Source organism: Choristoneura fumiferana, chromosome 4 (genome assembly GCF_025370935.1).
Source record: "Choristoneura fumiferana chromosome 4, NRCan_CFum_1, whole genome shotgun sequence".
NCBI lineage: Eukaryota > Metazoa > Arthropoda > Insecta > Lepidoptera > Tortricidae > Choristoneura > Choristoneura fumiferana.
Window position 1 is genome coordinate 8,568,258 of NC_133475.1, and position 26,941 is coordinate 8,595,198.

General features: G+C 37.3%; 1 protein-coding gene across 3 annotated transcripts in view; it reads right to left on the reverse strand.

The window, feature by feature from the left end:
• Window positions 1-26,941, reverse strand: part of btsz (bitesize) — a 113,665-nt gene that overhangs the window by 49,548 nt on the left and 37,176 nt on the right. Inside the window, exon 1 of one of the 3 annotated variants that reach the window (XM_074086801.1) lies at window positions 22,219-22,454. The exons of the other annotated variants lie outside the window; for them this stretch is intronic. The gene's annotated coding sequence lies outside the window, so the exon portion shown is untranslated. Of the gene's footprint in view, window positions 1-22,218; window positions 22,455-26,941 lie in introns of those variants that run through there. 3 annotated transcript variants of the gene reach the window in all.

Consider the following 26,941-nt stretch of genomic DNA (forward strand, 5'->3'; position numbering starts at 1 on the left):
GAACCCAGGTCCTCGGTATTCCGTACCGCGTGCTATACCGATAAACCACTGCTGGTCTTTGTTTTCTGGTTTTTCTGTTCATCTATATTTCAGTTTGTATTTTCAATGTTTAAAGAACTAGATATAATGGAGCGTATTTTTTGTTTCGAGTTTCACGCTTATCATATTGAAATAAAAATAATGTAAGGATAAGGTCGCGTTATACCTATTATGTACTTCTAACCCCTGACGTAAAGAGGGGTTTTATAAGTTTGAAGCAGAGTTTGAGGCAGGTATCTTAGCTCTTGTAGCGGATGGACCGTTTTCGGTGCGGTTTCTTTAACGTGAAAGAGTTTCTTCGCGGTTCATTGAAATCGGTTCACCCGTTTTTGAGATACCTATTAAACTTTGAAATGACAATTTTGGGAGTATTTCAATTTTTCCAACTTGGTTAGGTTATAGGATAAGTACAGTCACCTGCATTAATATCTGCCATAGTCCATGCTCCATAGCGTGCAAAATTATCTGACATATGTTACTGGCCCTAGAAATAGTCGTATCAGATACTTATGTACGCTTTATTCTGTCACATAATGGTGCTGGTGGCGTGCAAGAATTCGTTCTTATTTGCGAAGCGTGCGTCCCTTAAACCTTTCCAACTATGCTTCTATTCAGTGGTACTCGTATTAACAATTTGAACAGTCAATAACCCGTGATGCAAAGTGGGCAAAGTGGCCTATTCTCAACCTGCAGGTCCCGCGGAATGCCGTACCCCGATCGCAATCATGCTAATGCTATCGTAGAAAGCACCACGGATGGGTGGCCGCGCGTCGTGAGTCGAAAGCAACATGCTACACGAACCTATCGAGACGAGGGGGTATTTTGGATCGGTCGATATTTTGCTCTTAATTCTGGTGCCAGTAAATTTCAATTTTATATTTCGAAGACAGCTTCTCACACTTGAAATATTACGTGATGTGTTTTTTTGCTTTTAACAAATAAACAAATATAAATACATATACTGTGATGATGTTCCTTTATTGTCACAGTAAAGTTGAAATTATTTACTTACTACATTTTTGAAATCATCCACTGTCCACTGTTGGACATAGGCCTCCCTCATAGACCTCCAGTCGCTTCGTTTGACTGCGACCTGCATCCAGCGTGAACCCGCGGCTTTAACCAAGTCATCCGTCCATCTCTTTGATGGACGTCCTACGCTGCGCTTGCCAATCCGCGGTCTCCACTCGAGAACTTTTCGTCCCCAACGGCCATCTGTTCTCCGTGCTATATGGCCTGCCATTGCCACTTCAACGAGCTAACTCGCTTGGCTATGTCGGTTACCCTGTTCTTCTACGTATCTCCTCATTTCTGATTCGATCCCGTAGAGAAACCCCAAGCATAGCTCTCTCCATAGCTCGCTAAGCAACTCTGAGCCTATTCATAAGGGGTTTTTGAAATACAAGGTTGAATATGCAACTATTTGGTATGGATCACTATCTATTTAGAAAGTTTACTGATTTTTGTATTAAATTTTCGTCGTTGGAAACTGGGTAGCCTATCATGCATATCACCTTATGCAGTAGGATAACTTTGCATCACGAGTACGATGCAAAAATGGTGAAATATTATTATGATGAATGATATTAGGTATACATAATAATCCCCATTCCAAGTTCTCGGCCGTCGGTCAACACGCGCACGCACTTAAAATTAAACAAACTACCGACATAAGAGATATGATAGATATGATATGGATATGATAGTAGAGAAACTGACATAATATCGAATAGTTCAGAATCGACGCAACAGCTCTGAGTATCAAGACACGATTTCCTCTATTTCCTACACAACACAGGATTGCTGTGACAAGGTAATGTTGGAGAAACGATAGCAAAATGAAATTGTTACAAACGCCTGCGGGTGTGAAGGGAGAGAGATTATCCTACTTATATTATAAATGCTTAACTTTGTGAGTATAATGTGTGTATGTAAGAATAATAAATTTTGGAACGATTGACACCAAATTGACCTACTGACTACTGACCCAAATTAAGTTAAGCTTCTGATTATAAGATAGCTTATAGGTACATATTAAACGTCCAAAACTCCAGCACAAAAATTACCATTTTTCATACAAGTACCTATCGCACCAACTGAATCGAACCGGGGACCTCAAGATTCGTAGTCAGCAGCTGGGCTACTACGAAACTCGAAACTCTAAGTTCGTGTCGTAGTATAAGTGTCAGAGTGTGTGTGTGTGTGTGTGTGTGTGTGTGTGTGTGTGGTGGTGTGTGTGTGTGTGTGTAAGTGTCAGTGTGGTGTGTGTGTGTGTGTGTGTGTGTGTGTGTGTGTGTGTGTGTGTTTGTGTGTGTGTGCTAGTGTGCGTGCGTGTGTGTATATTTTTTTTGCGTCGATTCTTTTGATCTGTACCTACGTATTTTTATCAAGCATGCCTTCCATGTGTTTTCGCTTCTCGGGCATCGGAGATAAAAGATCCAAGTGATACAAAATGTTTCGAAACATTAAATATTTTAAGGATCATAATCAGCAAATTTGATTATATCTTAAACGATCTTCGAATAAAGAGGCTGGTTAATCATCAAACTGTCATTTAAGGCAGACTGCCATAAAAGAGTGAAAATGATTGCCATTTCATTTAAGAGATTTTTATTGTTCAACGAATTAGCTTAACAACTTGACAGGTATGTTTATTCGAATAGTTTATTGAATCACGCGTTACTTTGCGGAGGTCCAACTATTTGCAGTTAGCGGGTGAGCAAAGAAATTATTTTAGTTCATTGATATGTTTATTCGGTATTTAATTTATTATTTATTTAGCTTCGCTCGGGCTAAAACTCGGTAACCAGCGTTTTCACAGAGATAAGACATAGCTAGATCGATTTTTCATCCCCGAAAACCACTGCATACCAATTTCTCTAAATCGTTGGAGTAGTTTCCGAGATTCTTTATTATATATATATATATATATGTGGGGAAAGTAAGTAGAACACACGCGAATTAACAATGTTTTTTAATTGCAAACAAAAAAGGTTTTTTACACAGTCGTTACAGCATCGTAATGATCGAGCCGGATGACAGCTACGTCCTCTTTTTTTTTAAACTGGTGTTACCATAACGACCGCTTCGTATGACAAAAAAAATTAAAGAATAAAAGGTAAACAAAACTTAACACTATCCCACACGGCCATCCTGCTCACTCATCTGCCTCAGATGAGCCCGACAGGTTACTGCCAGTCCACGGCTTCATCATGTCGGCTGAACTCGATGTATGAATCGGGCCTTCGCCGTGTCCAATTTTCTTCAAATCATATCGGTTATTCCGCTTCTCCTTCACTATTTCATATGGACCCAAAAACTTAGGGTATAGCTTGTATCCCTGAACAAACTGTGTCCGCTTAATGGCGACAAGATCTCCAATTTTATATTGTTTAGCTTCTGTGCGTTTATGATTATAATATCTCCTATTTTCGTTCTGGATTTTTTGTATACTTTCTTTTGCTTTTCTTCTAAGCTCTTCCCTGTGTTCATCAAAACTTTGGATTTGTTCCTCTTCTATTAATTTCAATATCTCATCACTTTTGTCTCTCATTTTGACTCCTGTTAAGAGTTCAAAAGGTGTAACCCCAACACTTCTCTGGTACGTACTATTTAAACTTCGCTGTACAGCACCTACTCGTCGATACCATTTGGTTGGATCATCTATAGTTAGTTTACTTAAAACGTTGATTATAATTTGATGAATCCTTTCCACCTGGCCGTTTCCCCTTGGAAGACCAGTGGTAATTGTATGGTGGATTATGCTTTCTTCCTCGCAGTACTCTTTAAAAGCGTTAGAAGTAAAGGATGCATTACGATCAGTTATAATTCTTTGAGGAGATCCGAAAGTGTGTTGTTGTAATTTAAGCTTGTCTATCACTTCTTCACTTGACAATGTTTTCGTTGGATAGATCCATGTAAATTTAGTAAATCCATCTACTACTGTTAAAATATACTTATAATTCTTATTGGTGGATGTCAGAGGACCTAGGTGGTCGATGTGGTATGTATCTAATGGCAAACTTCCTTTGTCAATTGGCTGTAGATAGCCCTCTTTTTTGCCTCTTTTGTGTGATATTAGTATACACTCCACGCAATTGTCAATCACTGATTTAATCTTCTCTTTTACATTATCAATATAATATTCCCTTGCAATAAGGTCTTCGGTTTTCACCACGCCAAAATGTCCCTTTTCGTGGTGTTTCCTTATGACTTCAGTCTGCATCTTCTTTGGCACTACTATTAATTTGGTCCCATCCTTGACTTTCCAAAGTATTTCATTTTCATACAGATAATCTTCATAGGGTTCCGTCTCCAATACCTTTTTCAGCAATTTTATTTTCAGGTCGTCGTCTTGTGCTCTTTTCAGGCGTGCAGTAGTGTCGGTAAGTAAGTTAACTTCTCTTACAGGATATCTGCTGAGAGCATCAGCGTGCTTCATACGTATTCCTGGTCGGTGTTCGATAACATAATCGTACTCTTCGAGCAGGAGAGCCCAGCGAGCCACTCTAGGAGGTAAGTCATTTTTCTGCAGGGTCATCGTCAGAGCAGAGCAGTCAGTCACGATCTTGAATCGTATTCCGAGTAAGTAAACTCTAAACTTTTTCACAGCTTCTACTATAGCTAATATTTCCAGGTAATAACTGTGGTACTTTGTTTCAGCTGGAGTCGTCTTCTTACTCATATAGTAAATGGGATGCATCGTGTTATCTTTAGGGCTTCGTTGTAATAAAACGGCTCCATATCCTTCGGCACTGGCGTCTGTATGCAGTTCAGTCTCCAGGTTTGGGTCATAGATCTTCAACACTGGTGACTTACATAGGATACCTTTTAATTCGTCGAAAGCTCTTTCACATTCCAAATTAAAATCATAGACAACACCTTTTTTAAGTAAATCTGTTAACGGCTTAGCAATCAGTGAGTAATTCTTGATAAATTTTCTGAAATATCCAGTGAGTCCTAAAAATGATTGCAATGATTTCAAATTCTGTGGTGATGGAAATTTGGAGACAGCAGCTATTTTCTCTTTAGATGGTCTTATCTCTCCTTCGCGAACTATGTAGCCAAGATAGTTTATCTCTCTTTTCAGGTAGTGACACTTTTCCCAGTTAAATTGCAGGCCATATTCCTCGGATCTTTTGAAGACCTTTACTAACTTTGCTATTCCTTCTTCTTCTGATTTTGATGGTATTATCAAGTCATCTAGATAGGCTAGTGCTGTTCTATCTAGAATAATGTCTTTGAATACGTCGTTTATGAATCTTTGAAAGACAGAGGGTGCCGTGCATAGTCCAAAAGGCATTTTCATAAATTCATATTGGCCTTGTGGTGTGACGAACGAGGTGTATTTCTGGCTATCTTCATTAACATTCACATGTAAAAATCCGTTTTGCAAATCAAGAGATGTAAATAGTCGTGCATCTTTCAATCGATCGATCTGATCCTCTATAAGTGGCAGGGGAAATCTTTCTTTTATTATCTTTTTATTTAGCCTCCTATAGTCAATACAAAGCCGGTAACTTCCATTCTTCTTTTTTGCCAATACTATTGGACTTGCATAATCAGATTTGCTGGGTCTAATAATCTCTTGATTAATCCATTCTTCTATTTGCTTAGTAACTATATCTTGTTCTAAAGGCGAGAGTCGTCGCGGATTTTGATAAACTGGAGTTTCATCAGTGAGAAGTATCTTAAGTTCGACATGAGATTCCCTCTTCAAATTCTTCGGGTTATAGTTTTTAATCATAGTCTTAATTTCATCTGTTAATCTTTTGTCACCAACATCAAGAACTTCGTCACTGTGATCATCTATCATTGTAAGGTGCATAATTTTCTTTGCAGAGATACTTTTAGCAGAAAAGCTTACTTCGACTTCATTGAGTATTGGATTACCGAGGATAACATCTACCGGTATGGCTTTATCTTCGACAATGTGAACAATGGTGTCAAAATAACAGTCATCCATTTGAATCCTTGCTACAAGTGATCCTTTAGTCTTGATTTCAGATTCGGCAATGCCAGTAAGACATATTACGGAGTTGGAATCATACTGGTTGCCCTTTATTTTATCATGATATGATTCTCGGACTAGATTTACATCACTTCCTGTATCTATAAGTACATTTACTCCTACATTATTTATTCGTACGTCTTTATAAGGCGTGAGGCGGCATTCGTTGTTTTGATCTTGGATCTTAAGCTGCTTCTTAGTATTGTTAGGGCATTCATTTGATTTGTGGCCAAAATTATTGCACTTAAAACATTTGACTCCTTTAGTGCAATTGGGTGACTGATGGCCTGTTTCCCCACAATTAAAACATCTTTTCTTAGGTACGTGCCTTGGTCCTGAAGAGGGGCCAGGCGTCGGGGCAGCTTTTGAAAAATTGTGCATCTTGGTTGACGCTTTTTTCCTTATTTCGCCATATAAGTCTAGCTTCTTTCGAAATTCTTTTATATTAGCAGCTCCATACAATATTGCCTTATTTAATTCTGTATCCCGTATACCGTCGATCACATACTCCATTAGTGCTTCATCTTCAATAGCACCGTGCATTGCTAACTCTTTCATATGTAGGAAGTATTGCTGGTAATTTTCTGTGTGTTTCATTTTGCGGGCTGCAAGCCGTTTGTGAATAACAGCGCTATTTACCTTGCATCCAAATTCTTCTTTAAGCTCTTTTTTCAGAGAAGTCCAATCATTGCGGCGACCTAGAGACCTTAGAAATAATTGAGCAGTTCCCGTAAGCAGTCGTTTTGCGTAGATATTTTTTTCTATTTCACTCCATTGCATCAAAGTCGCAATATCTTCAAAGTCTTCAATCCATGCATCAATACCGTAAGTATCATCTCCGCTGAATGGTCTCATAGATTTTTCCAAATCGCTAATCGAGATTCGAGGAGGAGGATCCACGAAAGGTAATTCTTCTTCTTCTTTATTTTTCTTCGGCATTTTGATAATTATTTATCATAAAGTCGTAAAAAATCTTCTTAATAAGTCTTCTAAACAAACATCTTAAAATCACTGATCCATATTTTATCAAAGTTCCAAACTGACAGTCATCTTCAAATCGTAAGTCCGGTATATTTTTTAAATCGAATCATTACAAAATAATCGATTGCTTGATTAATCGATACATCACTTTATCTTCGTGAAACGAAACGCAGTAGATGACGTCTTGACTTTGACAGCTGCCAGTCGGTAAAGCAGTGCGCGTCGCTCAGTACTCGACTCGGTTGACAAAGCAGGTACACAATGGCGTCTTACTCGTTATATTGAAAAATATGAAATCTTTCGTCTTCTTCTTCGTAAACACGTTAAATGCGATGTTTCTCACGATCCCGGACGAGCCCCCATAATTTTGTGGGGAAAGTAAGTAGAACACACGCGAATTAACAATGTTTTTTAATTGCAAACAAAAAGGTTTTTTACACAGTCGTTACAGCATCGTAATGATCGAGCCGGATGACAGCTACGTCCTCTTTTTTTTTAAACTGGTGTTACCATAACGACCGCTTCGTATGACAAAAAAAATTAAAGAATAAAAGGTAAACAAAACTTAACACTATCCCACATATATATATATATATATATATATATATATATATATATATATACAAGAATTGCTAGTTTAATTGGTATTAGATAGATATTGGGCCTACCCAGGACGAAACATTGCTCATGGTATTCATTACTGGGACTTCAATAGACACAAAATTTGGTGAAACTACTATAACTATATCTTGCCAACTTTGTATGTGACACTCGACTGTCGCAGGGAGCCTCTGCTGCCTTTATCAAGTTGTTTTAATAGGTGCAGCAAATGCTGTTTAAATTTAACACAACTCATCATCATCATCAGACGAAAGACGTCCACTGCTGAACAAAGGCATCCCTCTTAGAACGCCACAATGAACACTCGCCACTTGCATCCACCGGTTGCCCGCAAATCTCACGATATCGTCCGTCCACCAAGTTATCGGCTGGGGTGTCTCCGCCATTATGACTATATCATCGACAAAACGAAGGTGGTGATGTACTCGCCGTGGATGTTGATGCCGAACCTGTTCCAGCACAAGAGCTTGAAAACGTCCTCCAACGCATTTGACCCACACAACTCAGTCCGTGCAATCTACCTAATGCACTTAGTGCACTGCAGTCTAAGCTTATTGTTTCCATACCTATCTCAATGGATATCTGTCTGTCGGCCTCTACGAGAATAATAGCATGACAGGCCGCATCCTCATACAAGGAGAACGCAAACGGATACGGCTCAAAGCATGAATGATTTAGAACTTGAATATTACACGCTTTTGCCTGTGAATTTACTCTTAAAGAAATAATTCTAGATAAGTAATTTTATTTTGTATCGGTTCGTGAAATATGTTAATCTTCTCTGTTTCCGTTCATAGTTTATTTGAATTGTCGGTTAAGTTTTAGGGAGATGAAAAAACATTTTTATTTTAGGGTTCCAGACTTCAAAAGGAAAAAAAATAGCCCGTATAGGATCATTTCGTTGTTTGTCTATCTATTTTTTCAGATCCTTTTTCTCAAGAGCGCGTGGAGATGGCTGTGGTCTTTTATTTTATGGTGTGGAAAAAGCGTCTTGTGCAAGCCCTGTTCGCGGAAACAGAGAGTTGTAGGAATTTGTGGGCAATTCCCACATTGTCATTGGTGTGGGCTGCTCCCACACGCACCCGCTACTGCCAGCAGTAGGTTCTTCTCCCTACTCTCACTCTCAATGCCCACGGCTGTGCCGGGATGGGGCTCTTCAAGTTGACACTCGACACCGTGTAATGCAAGCTCTGATCTCTAAAGCCGAGTTTAGACTTGCAAGAAAAATCGTGCAAGTTGCATTACATTGCGAGGCCGTAAAGCCAACGAGTTTGTAGTGGTCAATCGAGAGCCGCAATGTAATGCAACTTGCACGATTTTTCTTAGAAGTCTAAACTCGACTTATGGACTATGGTTTTTGCTTAACTAAACTATGTTTACACGTAACCAATCGATGCACATGATCGTACGCATGTAGCTACATTGACAACAAAGAACTTCATTCATTAATCATTACGTGACAGAGGCCCACAATATGAGCTGAATGCTAAAATCATTTTTAACATGCGAACGTGACGTTTTTGCATTCAGTAAGAAAGAACACTTGTTTTTAAATTAAGATATATTACTGCTAGCGCTAACTGACAAAATGATAATAGAATTAAGAAACCAAGTTACAAAGGTTAAATGTATTATCCATTCTGCGAAAAGACGATCGTTTGTATAAGTTAATCCATGAATGTAAATTTTAGTTACTTACAGTCTATTGCAAAAGCCAAAAAATATCACACAGCCACGCATGCACACACATAAGCAAGCAATATAGCAAAAAAAATGCCTGAGATATAGGTATAAAGTACTAGCAGTTGCCCGTGTCTACTTACGAAATTTATTTATTATGCATTTATTTGTCGCTTATTCCATTTCCAATAAAATATCTGATTTCTGAAAATACGTTATCGAAATTCTGTAGTTTTTGCGTGAAAGAGTAACAAACATCCATACTATTACATAAACATATATACATACATACATGCTAACAATGTTTCTCATTTATACTTAATATTATACAGTGTGTGGCCCTGAACCGGGGATAATATTAAAAACAGAGGTTTTATAGGTCACCAGTAATTGGGTCATCATGGTCCCACTTAATTAAAATTAAAACTTAACTTTTGTTTTTAATGTGTCCATCATGTGTGTAACGATCTTCCTAGAACCCAACTGACGTCGCCTGTCACACTACAAATGTCAAAAATGTTGCTCTACATTCTTAGACTATATAGTACTTAAGACACACAGTCCCGAAGAAAACATTCTAACAAATACGGTTAACGTGACATTTGCAGATGTATTCAGGAAGATGCCAATAGCACTTGTTTACAACTTGTATTGAAATAAATATTTTATGCAAAAAACGACTCATGTCTAAAGTTGTGCATAAGGTTCAACAACGTATACTACAACACCAACGAAGTCTCAAGCTCGCGTTAAATATTATTGAACGAGTTCGAAGTTGGTTAAGTTCACTTTATATACTTAGATACCTCTATGAAACCACACAAAGCGTTTTAACAGGCCACTTAGGCGTTACTTTACAAGCTATTACTATCAGTAGTATCAGCACTAACCAGAGCAACAAAAGGCACGCTTTTAAATTTACATAAACACTAAACAAGACCTGCCATTATAAACGCAAGCGCTTAACACACCCTCGTGCAATGCACTACCACAGGCGTCGCGATTCGTTCACATTGTGCCACATATTCGTATGTCAGTGCCGCATGCTACATTTGAAGACCCTTTCAAGGGATAAAGGGCTTTTCTGCTTCAGATTGTGTAAGGTATTATAACAAAGTTTATCGGGTCGGGTAGGTGTAATATTGAATTAAAACGATGAGGAACTTGAAATAACTACAAATGTTTTGCATTAGGAAAATCCCTTACTAACCAAATACCTATAGACACCATGTTTTGTAGCATCAGTTGTTGCGGATTGCAGATGTTCTCAATTATTTTTGACATTATCTTATGAACTGTTGAGCACCTCGTTAGCTAGATAGATAAATAGAACAATTCCCATTTCAAATAATTAGTTGAACCAGTTACTTTGCGGAGGTCCATATCAATGAACTAAAAGTTTTTTTTTAAGATGAGCTCTGGTTGAGTTCGAAACGTGTTAGTGTAGTGTGATATGTATGTACAAAATAAGTAAACAAACACAGATGACAAACAATGAAATATATGTACAAAGGCGAACTTATCCCTTTAAGGGATCAGTGTGGTGGTGGTGATAGATGGGTTTGTGTGACTTGTGCGTGTTCTTACAGTGTGGATGTGGAGGAACTGCATGAACGCGCATATTTTGAATAAACTTAACTATCGCGCGTGAGCGCGGGTGAGCAAAGAAATTATTTTAGTTCATTTTTAATTCCCATTTCCCTTTTGTTCTTAGTACTGGAAGGACAGTATATTGAGAGAACAATCAACTGAAATGTTACTACTCCGACCAAACAATTCCGATTGATCGACCCGCCGACCACCAAACGAGTCAAACTGAACTGGGCTCAGTAATAGTAATAGATTCTTTGAATGTACGTAATAGGTTGAGTGAGAGTGAGAGACTTTAAAGAATAAATAGAACAGATATTGGAAGGGGACTGGAGCGAACTATACACAGACTGTATTACGTACTAATGCACTAAAAGAACTATAAGACTGAACTAGTACATTTTGCACGATTGTACTAGTTGGGCGTAATCCGTTTAGTGAACGCACGCACAACTAAAATCTACCCGTGACTTTCGCAGAATCGACCTATACCTAATATATATAATAGTTCAGTTCTCTCATATTGCAACACTGTGCGTCATTGACTCTTGCAGCACGCTCTATGGGGCACGATGTCGCCCCGCCGCAAACGCCTAGCCTAATCAACCGACAAACGTGCCATATTAGTAGGTAATGCCCTATTTGAGCATTGTAACCAAATCACTCGGACAATGAAAGTAAGAGCACGAACGTTGGCGCCGGCTCAAGGCTCGTTGCCTAAGGACGTGGGAGGTTAGGAGGCAGCGACCTCGCTGCCCGCGCGCATTGCTTTTGGTATGACATGTGGCCTTATAATCAGCTGCATCTGTTTTGTTAGTGGGCACAGTATTAGGATTCAGCATTACTCATTTGGCAGAGGCCAATTCATAGTTTGCAAATACTTAGATTTAATTTTGGGTTGTATGTTTTGTATACGCCGGGCCGGCGGTATAAACCCAATCATCGACGCATGAGATTCTCTCGACTGTTCGAATCGGCCAAGCAAGTTTTTTAAAGTGGTTATGTTCATTGATAATTATTAGATAATTATCCTGTTATTATTATCCAACAATAACATGGAAGAAAAGTATGTTTAATTGTTAGCAAATCTGGTATTCGAATACTACCAACAACAACTGACGTGACACGAAAAAGTGACGCAATACTTTTATTACCCGTATTGAGATATCAACTATTAGACTTCGACTTAATATCATACGCAGGTATAGACGTTATTGTCATTAATAATTATCAGTTACCTACTAATTATAGCCGCAATAGTTATCGTTGATAATTACCTCGATATTTATCCCGTGTAACTCTGACCTATTCGAATAACTCTGGTCGTTCTGTCTTCCCTACTCACGTTTCCTTCACTCCTAACTTCTTACTTGTTGCTTTGAGGAGTGTAGGTAGGATTCATTATTTCTCCCGGTACGCCACATAAATGTCTGTAGTTACTCTAAGAACTGTATGCGTGAGATTTAATTCCTTTGAAATCTACTTATAATATCAGAACTACATGACAAAAACAAATCAAACCGCGATAAGTCTTTTTGCTACTGTCTACAAAAACATAGACATATGAATAAGTTATTTATTAATCAACGAGTGAATGCACACGCACGAAGTTTTTACGAGGCGTACTTTTTGCTATAAACTTTATTCCGATATTTTTAAGAGGTATTCTTCACTACAGTCATTACAATTTAATATATGAACAGTTAGTTAGTTAGTTTTGAAACTAACTCAATCTTAACCATTGAAATCGTGTTTTCATTTACAAAGGTATTTTCACACGTGGGGTATACATCTAATTATCTCAGAACATGTCAACAGATATGCTTGCGTTCCATGACGATTGTCTCCAAGTTACAAAGCATAAGTAATCCTTTGTGGCCATGTGCTGATGTGACCGCGAGCTAGCTTTGTTCATTCTCACTAGTGTGGGAGCTTTACCTAATTATAATTTGACTATGATTGTCTTGACATATGTGCTAACTGTACATAAATTAAGACGTGGAATTTCTATGTTTACGCTGGTGTTTACAAGAGAAAATTTCATGGTTAGTCATCATCATTTATGTTTAAAAGTATGTATTTATCTATATTAGTATGTTTATCCGTTGCCTAGTATCCATATAAAAGCTTTGCTTAGTTTGGGACAAGGTCAATTGGTGTCAAGTGTCCCATGATATTTATTTATTTATTTATCATCATATCAGCCGTATAGGACGTGCACTGTTAGACATCTCCGCGACCACTTCTCGCAGCAAGCTTATATAGTATGTCATAATATATGATTAGTGCCTTGCCTACTTAAGAAATTAACTGCGTGTTCAATAGCTTTCTCATTTGCAAATTTCTTCACAAAATGCACATCTTTAGACATTGTAGTCAGGGAAATTGTTACTACTGCATGGATATACTTTTTAATAGTTTTTGCACTCATTGCATGATGATTGTTAATTCTTTTTAATCGATTAGCGGGCAGATAACGTGAGCATTTATGCAGCTAAATACATGGTTTCATAATTAGTCGGCCGTAAAACCGACAACTATGTAGAGATGGCAACTAAGACTTGATCATGTGAAACATAGCAGGGGAACGAAAGAAAGACTCCTGTCCAAGTCACTTATTACCAATCCGAAATAGGTAGGTATCTTTTAGGTAGGCCCAGAGACCATCCGTCGTTCTACTGACGTGCAAAGAGCAGGCCCTTTAGTACAAAGTCGTTCGAACTTCGTGTCTTGCCGTCCCGCTGACGCTTCTATTATTTAAAACGAGAGTGAAAGGGACGGTGCGATACAACTTCGAATTTCGTAGTAACTCCTCTGAGGCCGTATTGTCTAACACGCTGACGTTCGCGGTCGTATTCACTACCTCTTTCTACCCCCGTTTTATACCGTGTGACAGAGAGGATCGGAGAAAACAATTGTGATTCTCAGTGTACGGGCACCTATCAAACGGAATACTTATGTTCATATTTCAGTAAAAAAATATATATGTACTTATTTAAAACTGACCAGCGAATAACCTCTATCTCACCTGTCTGTAAGTCCATGTGGTAAGGAACACGGTTCGAAGATAGTTCACTGATTAAGTAACAGCCTATTCAGTCTAGTCTTAAAATAGCCCTAAACAGTATTTTTATCCCGAAAAACTCAACGACGTATGCGAATTCCATTCTTCATCAGTCCACGTTATAAGAGATGAAGCTAAAGCGCTTTGGTAGGTCGGTTTAACATATCAATAGACACGAATACGTACGAGAATCAATTACAATACTTATTTACAATTTTGACTAGAAAGACAGTTTAGATATCAAAATAAGTACGGCAATCGTACAAAGTTGTGTGTATATTATAACTTAAACAAAATGTCTATGCATTACTTCAGGTTGCAATGTTTAAAAAAAAACGTTTTTCGCCGCTATGAAAAATGGACATTGTATTATTTTTAACCAAAACCACCCAAAACCGAATCATTTCGAAATCTTCAAAGCTACCAGAGCATGTCTCAAGCTAATTTAACGAAGTGTCAGTGACCCTGCGCTCGCGCAGGATGGCTTTAAAGCTACTGAGCCATGGGATAATCGCAACTTCAGTAACAAAGGCGAAAAAAAAAACAAAAGAAACTGGTCGCGGCGATAACGCACGAGGAGATGAATTGAGTTGAGTGGCGATTTTAGGTAAGAAAATAACGTATTACATAATTTGTATTTATTTGGTGGATACGCCTATGGGCCAACTGGGCGGCCATGTTTGATGGTGTCATCATCATCATTATCATACTAGTTTTTAACCCCTGACGCAAAAAGAGGAGTGTTCTAAGTTTGACGCCAATGTCTGACAGTCTTGACAATGACGGTTTTTTTTTAATTTTTCTAAGTTGGTTTTAGTGCCCGGCTGCTAAGAAGTCAATCCTGACACATTGCACAACTATGAAGTTCCTGATTATTTTTAATGTCAACCAATGAAAAAAAAAATGTTATACTCCTCTGTCGCTCGCACGCAACAAGTATTGCATTTTTGTCTATGGTTCATTTCTTTATATTCAGAAACTTCAGTTTTGCAATGTGTCAGGATTGATTTCATAACGGCCGTTGACTATAGGTTAGGTTATGAATTGTATTTAATGTATTTCGTAGTGGCATGATGCCGTAACAACTGGATTCCCACCTAACTAACCGCGAGGTGTTTCATCCAAAAAAATATAATTAACCTTACCCCTGCGAAAGCCATAAGGCTTATACTGCCGTGGACTTGTTACTGCGGTATACCTAGTGCCATCCACAAAGACGCGTGATTTTCTCAAAATTAGACATTAATGACATTGTAATAAAAACCACGGCAAGCGTCATAGTGAATGACTCTACTTATAAACGTTCACGTTCGGACCATAAGTATTTTTATTGCAAAAAGATCTGTTTCTAAAGTCGCTAACGCCCTTTTCGCGCGAAATATGTTGATTGGTTTGCTGGGATTCCCAGTGGGATAAACTTGAGCGAAGATTCAGGTTTATCCTCTATAGTCACCATCATCATCAGCCGAAAGATGTCTACTGTTGAAAAGCCACTAACGCCAGTATGAACGACAACTTGCCTCGTCCATATCGTCGGTCTACCTAGTGGGAGTATTACCAACGCTGCTTTGCTGGTGGTCTTATCATGAGATAAGTCCAAATTTAGACCAGAACAAAGTATGTCGCTCATCGAATTGTTATTATAATTTGCTAACCCCCAGTTACACCATCCATTGATTTAATTTATCCGTCAAATAAAATTATCTAATCATTGGATAGTGAAACAGCCCCTAAATGTACAAAATGGTGTTACCAATCTATACTGGGCCCGGGAAATATAGCCCTCTCATTCTGTAAGCATGCCTGTGTCCAGCAGTGGGACGTATATAGGAACGAAACGATGATGATAGCTTAATATTCACTTTGGGCATAGATTGACATAGTGACACAGAGATGGCAATGTTTAGTTCCATTTTTGGCCACGTTCCTCTAGCTATACTCAAAACTGGAATTCAAGATCAAAAAATCTACGACAGATATGTCAGTGTTAAATCTCTCAATGTCACTTCTGTCACTGTCAAATAAACTTTTCAGGTTTCGCCAACCTTTTTTAACAGTGATCACAAAATTCTATATTGCTCTCGTGTCTGACATTTTTTAATGCGCAAGTTGTCTCCGCGTGATTTCTGGAATTTTGCTATCAAGTTGCAAAAACTACAATCACCGTACAACGTGAAGAAGAAAAATATATTTATCTTTAATTTAACTGACATTGGCCTAAGTCTTAAGGCCGCCATTGAGGGGAATAATAATAAACTTTTTTAACATGATTTCTTGTATTGTTATTAAATAAGGATTTTGTGAAAAAAAAAATATTTAAGTCGGTACTAACTTATTATCAACTCTCAACTAACATTGAGACAATTTTATTCTAAGGAACATAAACAGGATAAGGTTGCGTTGTTCTACCACAGTGTAGTCCTGAATATTTATTTTATTCCGTTTTTTTCGTATTTGTTGTTATGGCCGCAACAGAATACATTATCTGTGAAAATTTCAACTGCCATGGTTTATGTCATGAGGTATGTTACAGTACAGCCTTATGACAGACGGACAACTGAGTCTTAGTAATAGGCCTCATATTAAATCACAGGAAAGGAATTTGAAAAGGTTAAATGAAATATTTTTTTTTCAGTTTTAACCACCATATTTAGCCACCATAAACCCCATAAAGCGCGCTACACACTATTACTCTGCAGTTTTGTTGATTAGCTAAATGTATGTAAAAAATTAAATCAAATATTAGTTTGATTTTATCTTAATTGTAAATTATTGCACCAAATGTTATGAATACCTGAAGAAATACAAGCACAATACCAGTTTTTCAACCAAAAATTACGAAATAATTATTTTTTATTCAGGCGTCTAGTATTTATGTAAAAGTAAGTAAACAAAATTACTTTTTTAAATTATAGAATCGAAATTACTAGTAAAAAGAATATTCTATCGTGTGTTTAAAAAAAAAGGAATGTACTATTAGTACACACATTTTATTTCAGTGGCAAAATTGTCGTAGATTTTTTGGTCTTGAATTCCAGTTTTGAGTATAGAGCCTTGTGTGCGGCAAGGCTAACTAAGTACAAAATGACCGGTTTTCTCGCAAGCTCCGGTAGTGCAATAAATAGTATTTTATGGTCTCGTTCCGGTATACAGTGGCCAGCTACCATGAAGCATACTTTGAAACAACTTACTTAATCTAGAAGTACTCATACCTCGCAACAACTGAGACAAAAACCTCTCATCGTAATTCGTAAATGGCTGGCTAAAAGAGATCGCTTTTAAGCGATGAAAAATTACAAACAGCCAAACACCACTACTCTGTAAGCATTTGCGATATTGCGATGCGATACGATGGATGGATTGATGGATGAATGAAGTATTTCCTCATATTGTTTGAGAAAAGCACTATACAAACCTCCGCCATAACAGGGATTGCTGGACTCGTTTTATCCGGCTTCGTCTACGATACGGCCGTCTACCCAGAACTCGTCCATCAATCCCTTACTTCATGCATGGCCTCTGCAGTAATGTACTATTTTTGTTTAAATATAATCTGTTACGTTCTATACCTAGTGCCATCCACGAAAACGCGCCACGGCACGCGTCATCGTGAATGACTCTACTTATATGTGGCGCATTTTTCTTAAAAATTATGGTATTTTCGAAAGTGCTCGCAGTATAAAAAAGCCGACTTACAGAATTGATTTGCACAGACAGAAAAATAATCATTATAAACTACGTACGGTACGAAGATGTCCCACTAATGCCCAGCGCAGGTCAGTAACCTGCATGCACGTTCAGTCATTATTTTGACCAGAAAACGACTTTGTTATCACGCTCGCTATGCTCAAAGTCATGGTTTGAACTTCATTACTGACCCTCATATTACCTATGGACGCAATTTTCTATAACAGTTAGATGTTCATACATATACATCTCGAAGCCCGCAGGTTTTTACATTGTTCGTTCTATTTTACTATTACTTTAAACTAGCTACCGCCCCGGTTTAGCACGGGTGCGTACACATGAAGCAAATAATACCAAATTTTCTGAAACTGTCCTGAATCCTGATTACACAAAAAAGGAGTCGGCCAAATATGTAACTGCAGCCGTTTTGAAGTGATGCGCTTATACACATTTAAAAATTGTTTTTTTAAATTAGATACCTAGATATAAAACTAAATAATTCTTTTTTTGTTGCTATACTTCTTCGACACGACTCACTTTTAATCAGACAGGACAGGTACCCAACTCACCCTTTTGAAACCGGAAATAGCGAACAATTGTATCGCCACAGAAGGGTAAGGGAACTCTACCCTAAAAAAAGTGTTCGGAAGAAACAAGTGGATAAATAAAATAAAAAAGTCAACGGACATTAAGTTTTTGGGCAGTTCCATCGTTCATACGGCCGGTAGTGGTAAGACAAAAACTTAGATTGAAGAAAGCACCACGTGAATTGCGAACGTGAAAATAAAAGAGCGTAATCAATCACGACGAAGGTGAGACTGAGACGACTGCAGACGAAGATGAGAGAGACAATTATAATATAGGCGATAGTCAGTAGAAACGTGAACACTAAATTGGTTGGAGGTCGAGCGGGGCTATAAGCTGAGAATTAAAAGAAGATAGATTCTCTAGTTATTGTAAAGGTAAACCAGCCGGAGGTAGGAGACCGCCTGCTCCCCAAAGATGACAAGATTAGGATGAAATGCAAGGAACAACTGTATGCTGTTGCTGCTGTAAGTACGCTAATGATGAAGGATTAAAAAAGTAGATGTTTCTCTTTGAAGACAAAGACACAAGAGCCCGATTTGTAAACAGATACGCTATAAACGGCCTACATCCTACAAGATTAAGATAAGCTTTCCAATTTCATTGATCCAGCTAGCATGGCACGGACAGGTGCGTTGCGTATTATGCTCCGATGCTTCCGATAGTTCTATCCGATGGGGTTTGTGTACCAACAGCGTTGCAATAACAGAAAATGTACCAATTAAAGACGGTTTTTTTTGCTGCGTTTCCGATTTACGCAATTTTGTGTTAATTAAATTTAAATCTACGTCGAAATAGTAACGGGAAAGCTAAGTTTGACGATACGAATTCTGGCTTGTCGGTAGTTAGGTCACGTGAGTTCAAGAGATAAGAAATTATATCTATAGTAGTGATATTTTCTTACACCGTATATCGGTCGACACACTTCTTTTAATTTTTTTTAGTCTTGTAATTCAATTCGAAATTGTCGGCATATTTACGAAAAAATATATAAAAATTATTTAGCAGAAAGTGTAATTTAGCACTGTCTACAATAAACTATGTTTAAATTCCCCCTTCGTATCGCCCGATACGTACGATGAAAAAAACAAACGCTCATTTATGTATTCTGTGCGATTATTTTCTTATCTTTGGTTATCAATGTTTACGCCTTGCAAACTTAGTTATTCTCTTAAACAAGGAGACGCAGGGATTCTAAATATGTAGATGTAAATACTTATATTCCAAGAGGTTTTATTTAGGAGGCAAATTCGTCATAAAAGTCAACTTTCTCACATCTTGAAAATATTATCTGATTAGGCCTATATTTGAAGTGCTTTATACTTAGTGTGACTCAAGAGATAATCTAGTGTTCACACCACTTACCACACTTAACATTTTCTTGTCCCGATGCTTATCGTAAATACGTTTTTGCAATCACATTGTAAATCATATTGAAAACATAAACTTAATTTCTTACCATATCGCCCAGACGGTTCGATGGACTTACCGAGTATTTACGGTAGGATATTATGACACAGGTCTTCAATCTTAGGACATGCAATAATAAAAACTTTTAAAATCAAGGTCATTAAAGTCAGGGCCTAGGCCCTAAGCCCTCTCCGACCCCTACTAATGGGGGTGCAGACTTAAGAACTAAAAAAATTATACTTCCCGAATCTTAAAATTTATTACGCGGACAAGGTTGAGCACAAACAAAAAATAGATAAATCTAAACCTTACAAAAATAAATGAAGCTTGTGAGGGTGAATGTAAAAGATTTCTTAATTTTTCTATTCTTTGTTTGTAAATCCTAGGCTCTATACCAAATGTATATATTACAATATGTATGTATATGTTACAATATGTATAGGATATCCTGGTTTTGCTAGTTCTGTATACAGACCTGCACCCTGCACCCCCTTAAAGTTGGGCTCTCTGGTGTTACCTATCGAGTACGAAGCTATGAGGGTTTAAAAATGAGACGAAATATTTTCAGAAAAGTTAGGTAGTGCTCAGTCTTCTTTTTAGCTCGTCTTGGCGGGGGCACTAACGTGTCTCCGGATTACACATAAAAAATTTAATACACCTGTGTATACATTAGAGGATTCTTGTCAAAAATATTTTTTCATTCTTAACAGTTTGGAAAGCACTGGACTAGCCTAACAATAAATCAGAATAACAATGGCGATAAGGTATTGGGTCACAAAGTCGGCACGATCTCGCTATTCAAGTCGACTGACTAAGAAAGTACGGGTCAAACGTTATGCCGAGTTTAGACTTGCAAGAAAAATCGTGCAAGTTGCATTGCATTGCGGGGCCGTAAAGCCAACGAGTTTGTAGTGGACAATCGAGCGCCGCAATGTAATGCAACTTGCACGATTTTTCTTGCAAGTCTAAACTCGGCTTTAGGACAGTTTAAACTTTAAGATCTATGACCCGGCCCGCCCGACCCATACAACCAAATACAAGGACATTTGGGAGTGTTAAAATAAATACAGTTTAAAAATATATAGACCAAATACATACATAACATAATGGTATTTTCATCCCACTAATACCTATCATAAATGCGAAAGTTTGTGAGTATTATGCGTTCACTAAAACGGTTGGACTGATTTTGATGAAATTTGGTGTGCAGATAGCTGGATCTATAGAATAACAGACAGGCTTTATTTTATCATGATATTCCAAGGCTAGGTTTAGGATTAGACTTGAAATTTAGCGGGGTGTTTTCTACGCAACGTCAATAAAGATCACGACGTAATTTTTGGGGATTCCCACGGGAATTTCAGCGAGATGGCGTAATTTCAATTGGCAAATCAAAAATGCTAGGTCTAATTAATAACGCCAAAGAAGCTGCGAGCCTATATACTTAGTATAACTTTCAGCCCTATTCATTAGAACTTTTTGGATCGTGTCTTAAATTGGGTACCTTAAGTTTTCTGGGATGGTCCATATTATGTTTTTTATCAATAGTAGACCGAACGAACAGAGCAAGCACCAAACCAATTAATCTCACCAATCGTGTGGTTGGCCGAAATAAAGTTTCAATTTATTTTTCGAAAAAAAAAACGGCAAGTGAAAATAAAAATGACAGAACTGAGCTACATTATAAGGCTACTATCGATAAAAATACTATATGGACCAACCCAGAAAACTTAAGGTACACAATTGGTTTAGGTTAGGTTATGTTAATTTTGTAACAGTTCAGTAGTTATGACTAAATTGCGTTTAAAATTATCCCCATTTTTTTTTCAAGCTGTGTTATTTTATACGTGCTCATGGTTGCAGTCCTAGAATGCTAGCATTTATAGTTCCCTTAGTACGGATTTACCTTCATACTTACGTATTTTTACTACTTTGCAATTTTCACACGATTTTTTTTGTTATGGTTCGAACTAACATCGGAATTGGACTCTGAATGACAAAAACGAGACATATGTGATGACTCTGTCAGGTAGCACCTAGAGTGCACTAATACGTCACATGACAATTATGATTAAGTATGACAACTGATGAACTGAAACAATTAAATACTTTGCTCACCCGCGGTGAATTGAATTGAAGTTCATTCATTAATTATACCTATGATTATGACAACCGTCTGTACCCAACTAAAAACATAGGATTTTCTTTTCTTCTATCTAACATATTGTTTTAATAAATATGAAACTTAAAACACAAGATAGGAACTATATAGAATCGCTGGGAGAGGAATTATAGTAAGTACTAGATTAACACAACCAACAGATAGCTAAGCTAGAACACACTTATGTTAGGTTAGACCAATATCAGAACAAAGAAACTCCGTTGTTATTTCGCATTCACCGAACTTGAATAAATGGCTTAGTTACACTTATAAAACTCATTGTTAGGGCTTCCTATAAACGTGGTACTTAAATGACTTAGGGCCTAAAGGGCTTAACTCTAAGAATCGTATTACACACACAACCTCGCTTAGTCATATCCAATTACTTACTTTTAGGGTGTTAAAAATTCCCAATACGGCTTCCTGAAAGGTTTCCTTTCGGTTAAACTTCACGATTCACAAAAAAAAATATCACTAAAACACTGGCCATTCACTAAGCATTTAAGTTGAAATCACCGATTGTTTTTATTTCAAGAGAGTTTTTTTGAAAATGGAACGTGTTTGAATTTTGAAAATGGCTGTCGGTTCGTGCGCGGGGCAGCGCTAAACGGATGTGCGCAGGGAGCCGGCCGGCCGACTGTTGCGTTCGCCGAGCGCACTAGGGAAGGGCCGCGCTCGATAGCTCGATGATTGGGGTTTGTCGATATTTTGTAAACGTTGGCGAGAATCGTTACAAGTTCTAGGGGCGCTGTAGTTTTGTATATGGAAATTCTTTGATAAATAAAATAAATTAATTAGCATGAAATAAAATCTTAATTTATAATAGAAGAAACAGCGGATCAAAAATCAACAGAGTATACTCGTAAACCTGCCACAGACAATCTACCAATTAAAATTCTATAAGAATAGATAAAACCGGCAAGCAGCAGCGCTTGCGCAGTGGCTTTGTTCAGGCATGGAGGCAGGCAGGCATTTTTTGCGTTTTTAGTTACATATAATTACATAACCATAAAGAGTAATAGTATTGTATTGTATTGTATTGTACTCGTATTATAATCTGTCATCTCCCAGGATAACAGGATCAAAGGAATTTGGGCACAAATTTGTGCCTCTGGGAGAGGACAGGTAACCCAAGCATTTAAGTGAACTAATTAGCAATATTGTCGATATTAAAATTGCAGTGGAGCATACAATTACTAGTACCAATAAGCATGTTTACTGTTTAAGTACCTATTGTTTAAGTTTGTATTGAGAACAAAAGTAGTACGATAAGAGTGCAGACAATTTACGTACGAAGTACGAACTAAGTATGTTATTGTTTGATTAGTCCACAAGACGTGCAAAAGTAGTTGTTAAACAATGTATGATTCATCAGTACCTTCCATGCAGAATATCTAGGACGAGCATCTATCTGTATCTGTATCTTTTCTAGGTATAGCGTAATATTGAATGACGATTCGATTATCGACATCGACAGTCAGTAACCAACATCGTGTCTCACTCGAACAACGCCAACAACAAAACGCACTAGAAAACCGAAATGACGTAACCGACCAGTAACGACTCCACAAAAACGGTGCTGCGTCGAACCAAACATCGCCACAAAAAACCATAAGCGCCTGGCGTTTAGGGCTTGTTGATCTTGGATCGTGCAACGAACAATGAACTTGCACTGGCGAACTAGACCAAACAGCGAACTTAAAGAACTTTTGTATATGGAACACGTTCTGGTTTGGAAACCGTCGTCGTTCTTTTGTTTGTGCCCAGTCGTAGGAGGTGACACCTACACACTACCACGTAACTTGACGATAACTGTAGTACCCCTTAACTTACATTACTAAGGCGATATTAACATTAACTGTTCTGTACATAATAATTTGAGTCTCATACCGTGACTGAGCTCGTTATAAAGTCGCAAAAAAATTAATAATGATTTTTATTACAATAGTTTATTTTTTGCCGTGGAGATAAAACCTTGCTGGTTGGAGGTCGTGAAATCGAATTACTTAACAAGCGTTGAGTGTGTGATAAAAAGATTTAAAACACGAGTTGTAATGATAGGATCTAAATGTAATATCGTAATAAGATTTAGTCTTTATTCAGACGATCCAATTTATTTGCTGTTTGAGTTTAACAACGTAGGTAGTGTTCTAAGGTTGCAAAATCTAGTTTGAAAAATGAATCATGCCTCGACTCTGGTCAGTGTTTCTGTATAAACATTTGCCCAAATACAATTTACAAAAAGTACTACGGAAGACTCCATGATAGGACAGTTTAGTAAATCTCTAATTGGCCGTCTTAATTACGAATGACACCCTTCTAAAAACGGCTTAAATTCTTCATTTAAACATCTTTTCCTGTTTGAAACTAAACTCAAACCAGTCGTAATACAAAAGACTTCAACGGCGTCCACCTTCGCACGACTTGTCTCTTTCTGGCACTATTAATTAAGAGGAGATGAAAACCACAAGCTGATTTTAATGGATGTGGTTTTGCTTCAATTTCCGGGACGGAATGACGTATGCTTAATGCAGGAAATGTAAGAAAAAGGTTTTAACGTAATGTACTACGTGGATTCTGATTTCCATCGTTGTTTATCGGTACTTTAATGAAGTATCATGAAGTTTATAAGACGGATTAATAACTGCTAAGACTTTTAATTTTAAAAAATCAAAGAGTTTTCTTTACCGCCAAATTACGACAGTCCGTCCGGTCGGTTACGGGTTGTTCCATAGTCCAGAATAAAAACCATTGAAAAATAATTTATGTGTCTTTGACTCGTTCGTTTTGACTGGTGACTAGGTGTAACTCTTTACCGGCCCGAATACCTGTCATGAGCTTCTATGGGTGTGTAGATGAAAAACAGGGTCAGTATTTCCATGCCGGTATTATCCGAGCCGGTAAAGAGCCTGTCAAAACGATCGAGTCTAAGACACATAGATTATTTTTTAATGGTTTTAATTCTGGACTATGGAACAACACGTAACCGACCGGACTGTTGTAATTTGGCGGTAAAGAAAACTCTTTCATTTTTTTTAATTAATTGGTGCTACTTTTAAGTACCAATAACTACTACAACTTACTTTAACGTACTTTTAAGTCTGATATTTTTTTCTGTTAATTAGAAAGGTTATTCCTATCGACATAAAAAGTTTCAAGCGTTTCTAAATTTTTCAAACATTCCCCATTGTTAATTTTCAGTGACAAAATTATACTTATACTAATACACTTATTACTACTTATACTTAAATACTAATATTATATAAGCGAGATCACACACACTGGTATATTTTTATACTACGCAAATTACTAGATATCACAAGTCGGATGAATATTTCCACATTTTCACAAGGTTTAATTTCACTTTCCATCAGTGAAACTCATGGTTATATGGAAATTTTATGTGAGATGATTTCCCTACGTACATATGAATGAGAATGACAGCAGGGCTATTAAGGGTTTCATAATAAAAAGAAAAGTCGTACCTGCCCAGTGTTTTAATTGTAACAGGTTGATTTCAGTTCTGTAATTCTGTATGTGTTTAGTTACAAATAAGTAATGGTAGCCCAGTGGTTTGACTTAGGGCCTCTCAAGCAGAGGTCGTGGGTTCGAGCCCGGGCTGCATGAGATTATCGGGATTTAACGTTTAAAATTAGCATGGTTTCCATTTAAATTAAATCAAGATAAATTAGGTACTAAAGTAGAAAAACATGCCCTCAATACCATTTAAAAAACTATTTCAATATAACTGTATCAATCTATATCAATATATCTACTCGTAGATCTAACATAATAGCTTAGAACAAGTCATTATTGTATATTTTTTTATTCCGTGTATATCGGAAACGGTTTTAATGATTTCGATGAAATTTGATATGTACCTACTCTTTCGGGGGTGAGGTGACCAATCGATCTACTAGTAGCTTGGTTTTAGCTCTGGGCAAACGCGTGTTTTGAATTTAAGCCTTGGCTGGGTAGGTACTTAAGCGATAAACCTTAAAAAGCTCCCGTACTTTGTAAATAATAAAATAACAAATATATGTATATTTCAAAAGCAAAAAATGAGATGTGGAACTCTGTACTTGTGTTTGTTTTCCTAATGAATAAGGAAGTAATAAACTAGACTCTGCCTTATATGGAAAAGGCGCAGTATGTTCATTACTACATCTTACAAACAAGCTCAATGTAAAGATATCAATGATTAGCAATAAATATATATCATAAAAACTACCGCATAAAAAACGTTTACTTAGCAGATTTAGTACCTGGGCGACCGAGCTCCGCTCGGGCTAAAACTCGATAACAAGCGTTTTCCCAGAGATAAGACCAAGCTAAATCGATTTTTCATCCCCAAAAACCCCTACATTCACACGAAATCGTCGGAGCCGTTTCCGAGATCCCCGAAATATATATAATATGTATATGCAAGAATTGCTCATTTAAAGGTATTGCCGTTAAAGACACCAGTAACGCCATCTATATTATTAAGAACTATTAGTTGGTTAATTTGAAGGCTATTTAACAAAACCTATAGAGCCTAGTATATCGGACAATGGAAGTAAAAAAAACTTAATCAAAAATAACATCGATAAGAGAAAATTCGATCAATAACATTCGCTACACTATTTTATTCTGAAATCACACCAGGGCTTTAAATACCGTTAAAAAGTGGTAACGTTACCAACTGTCAAACCGATTTAACGTTAAATGATAATTAACGTTAAACGATTTACCGTTACTTATACAACATTTTACCGGTAAAAAAAATGGTAACGTTATCAGCTATTCATTAAATTAATGTTACAAAAGTATCGTTAAATCATTTAACGGTATTTATATTACTATTTACCGGTAAGCTGGGTAACAAATTTTAGATTATCCTTATTTATCGAGCGAGTATGCACGCGCTAAATTGGCAACATCGTAGCATAGCAAAATTACCGATAGTGTTACTTCGGTATCGTTATAATAATGTGAATTGGGTAACGTTAACAAGCCCTACAATGTAAAGTAAATTTACCGGTAAAAATAACGGTAATTCGGTAACGTTAAATAATGTTAAGTTATCAATTAACGTTAAATTTTAATACCGGTACTAGCATTTAACGTTACT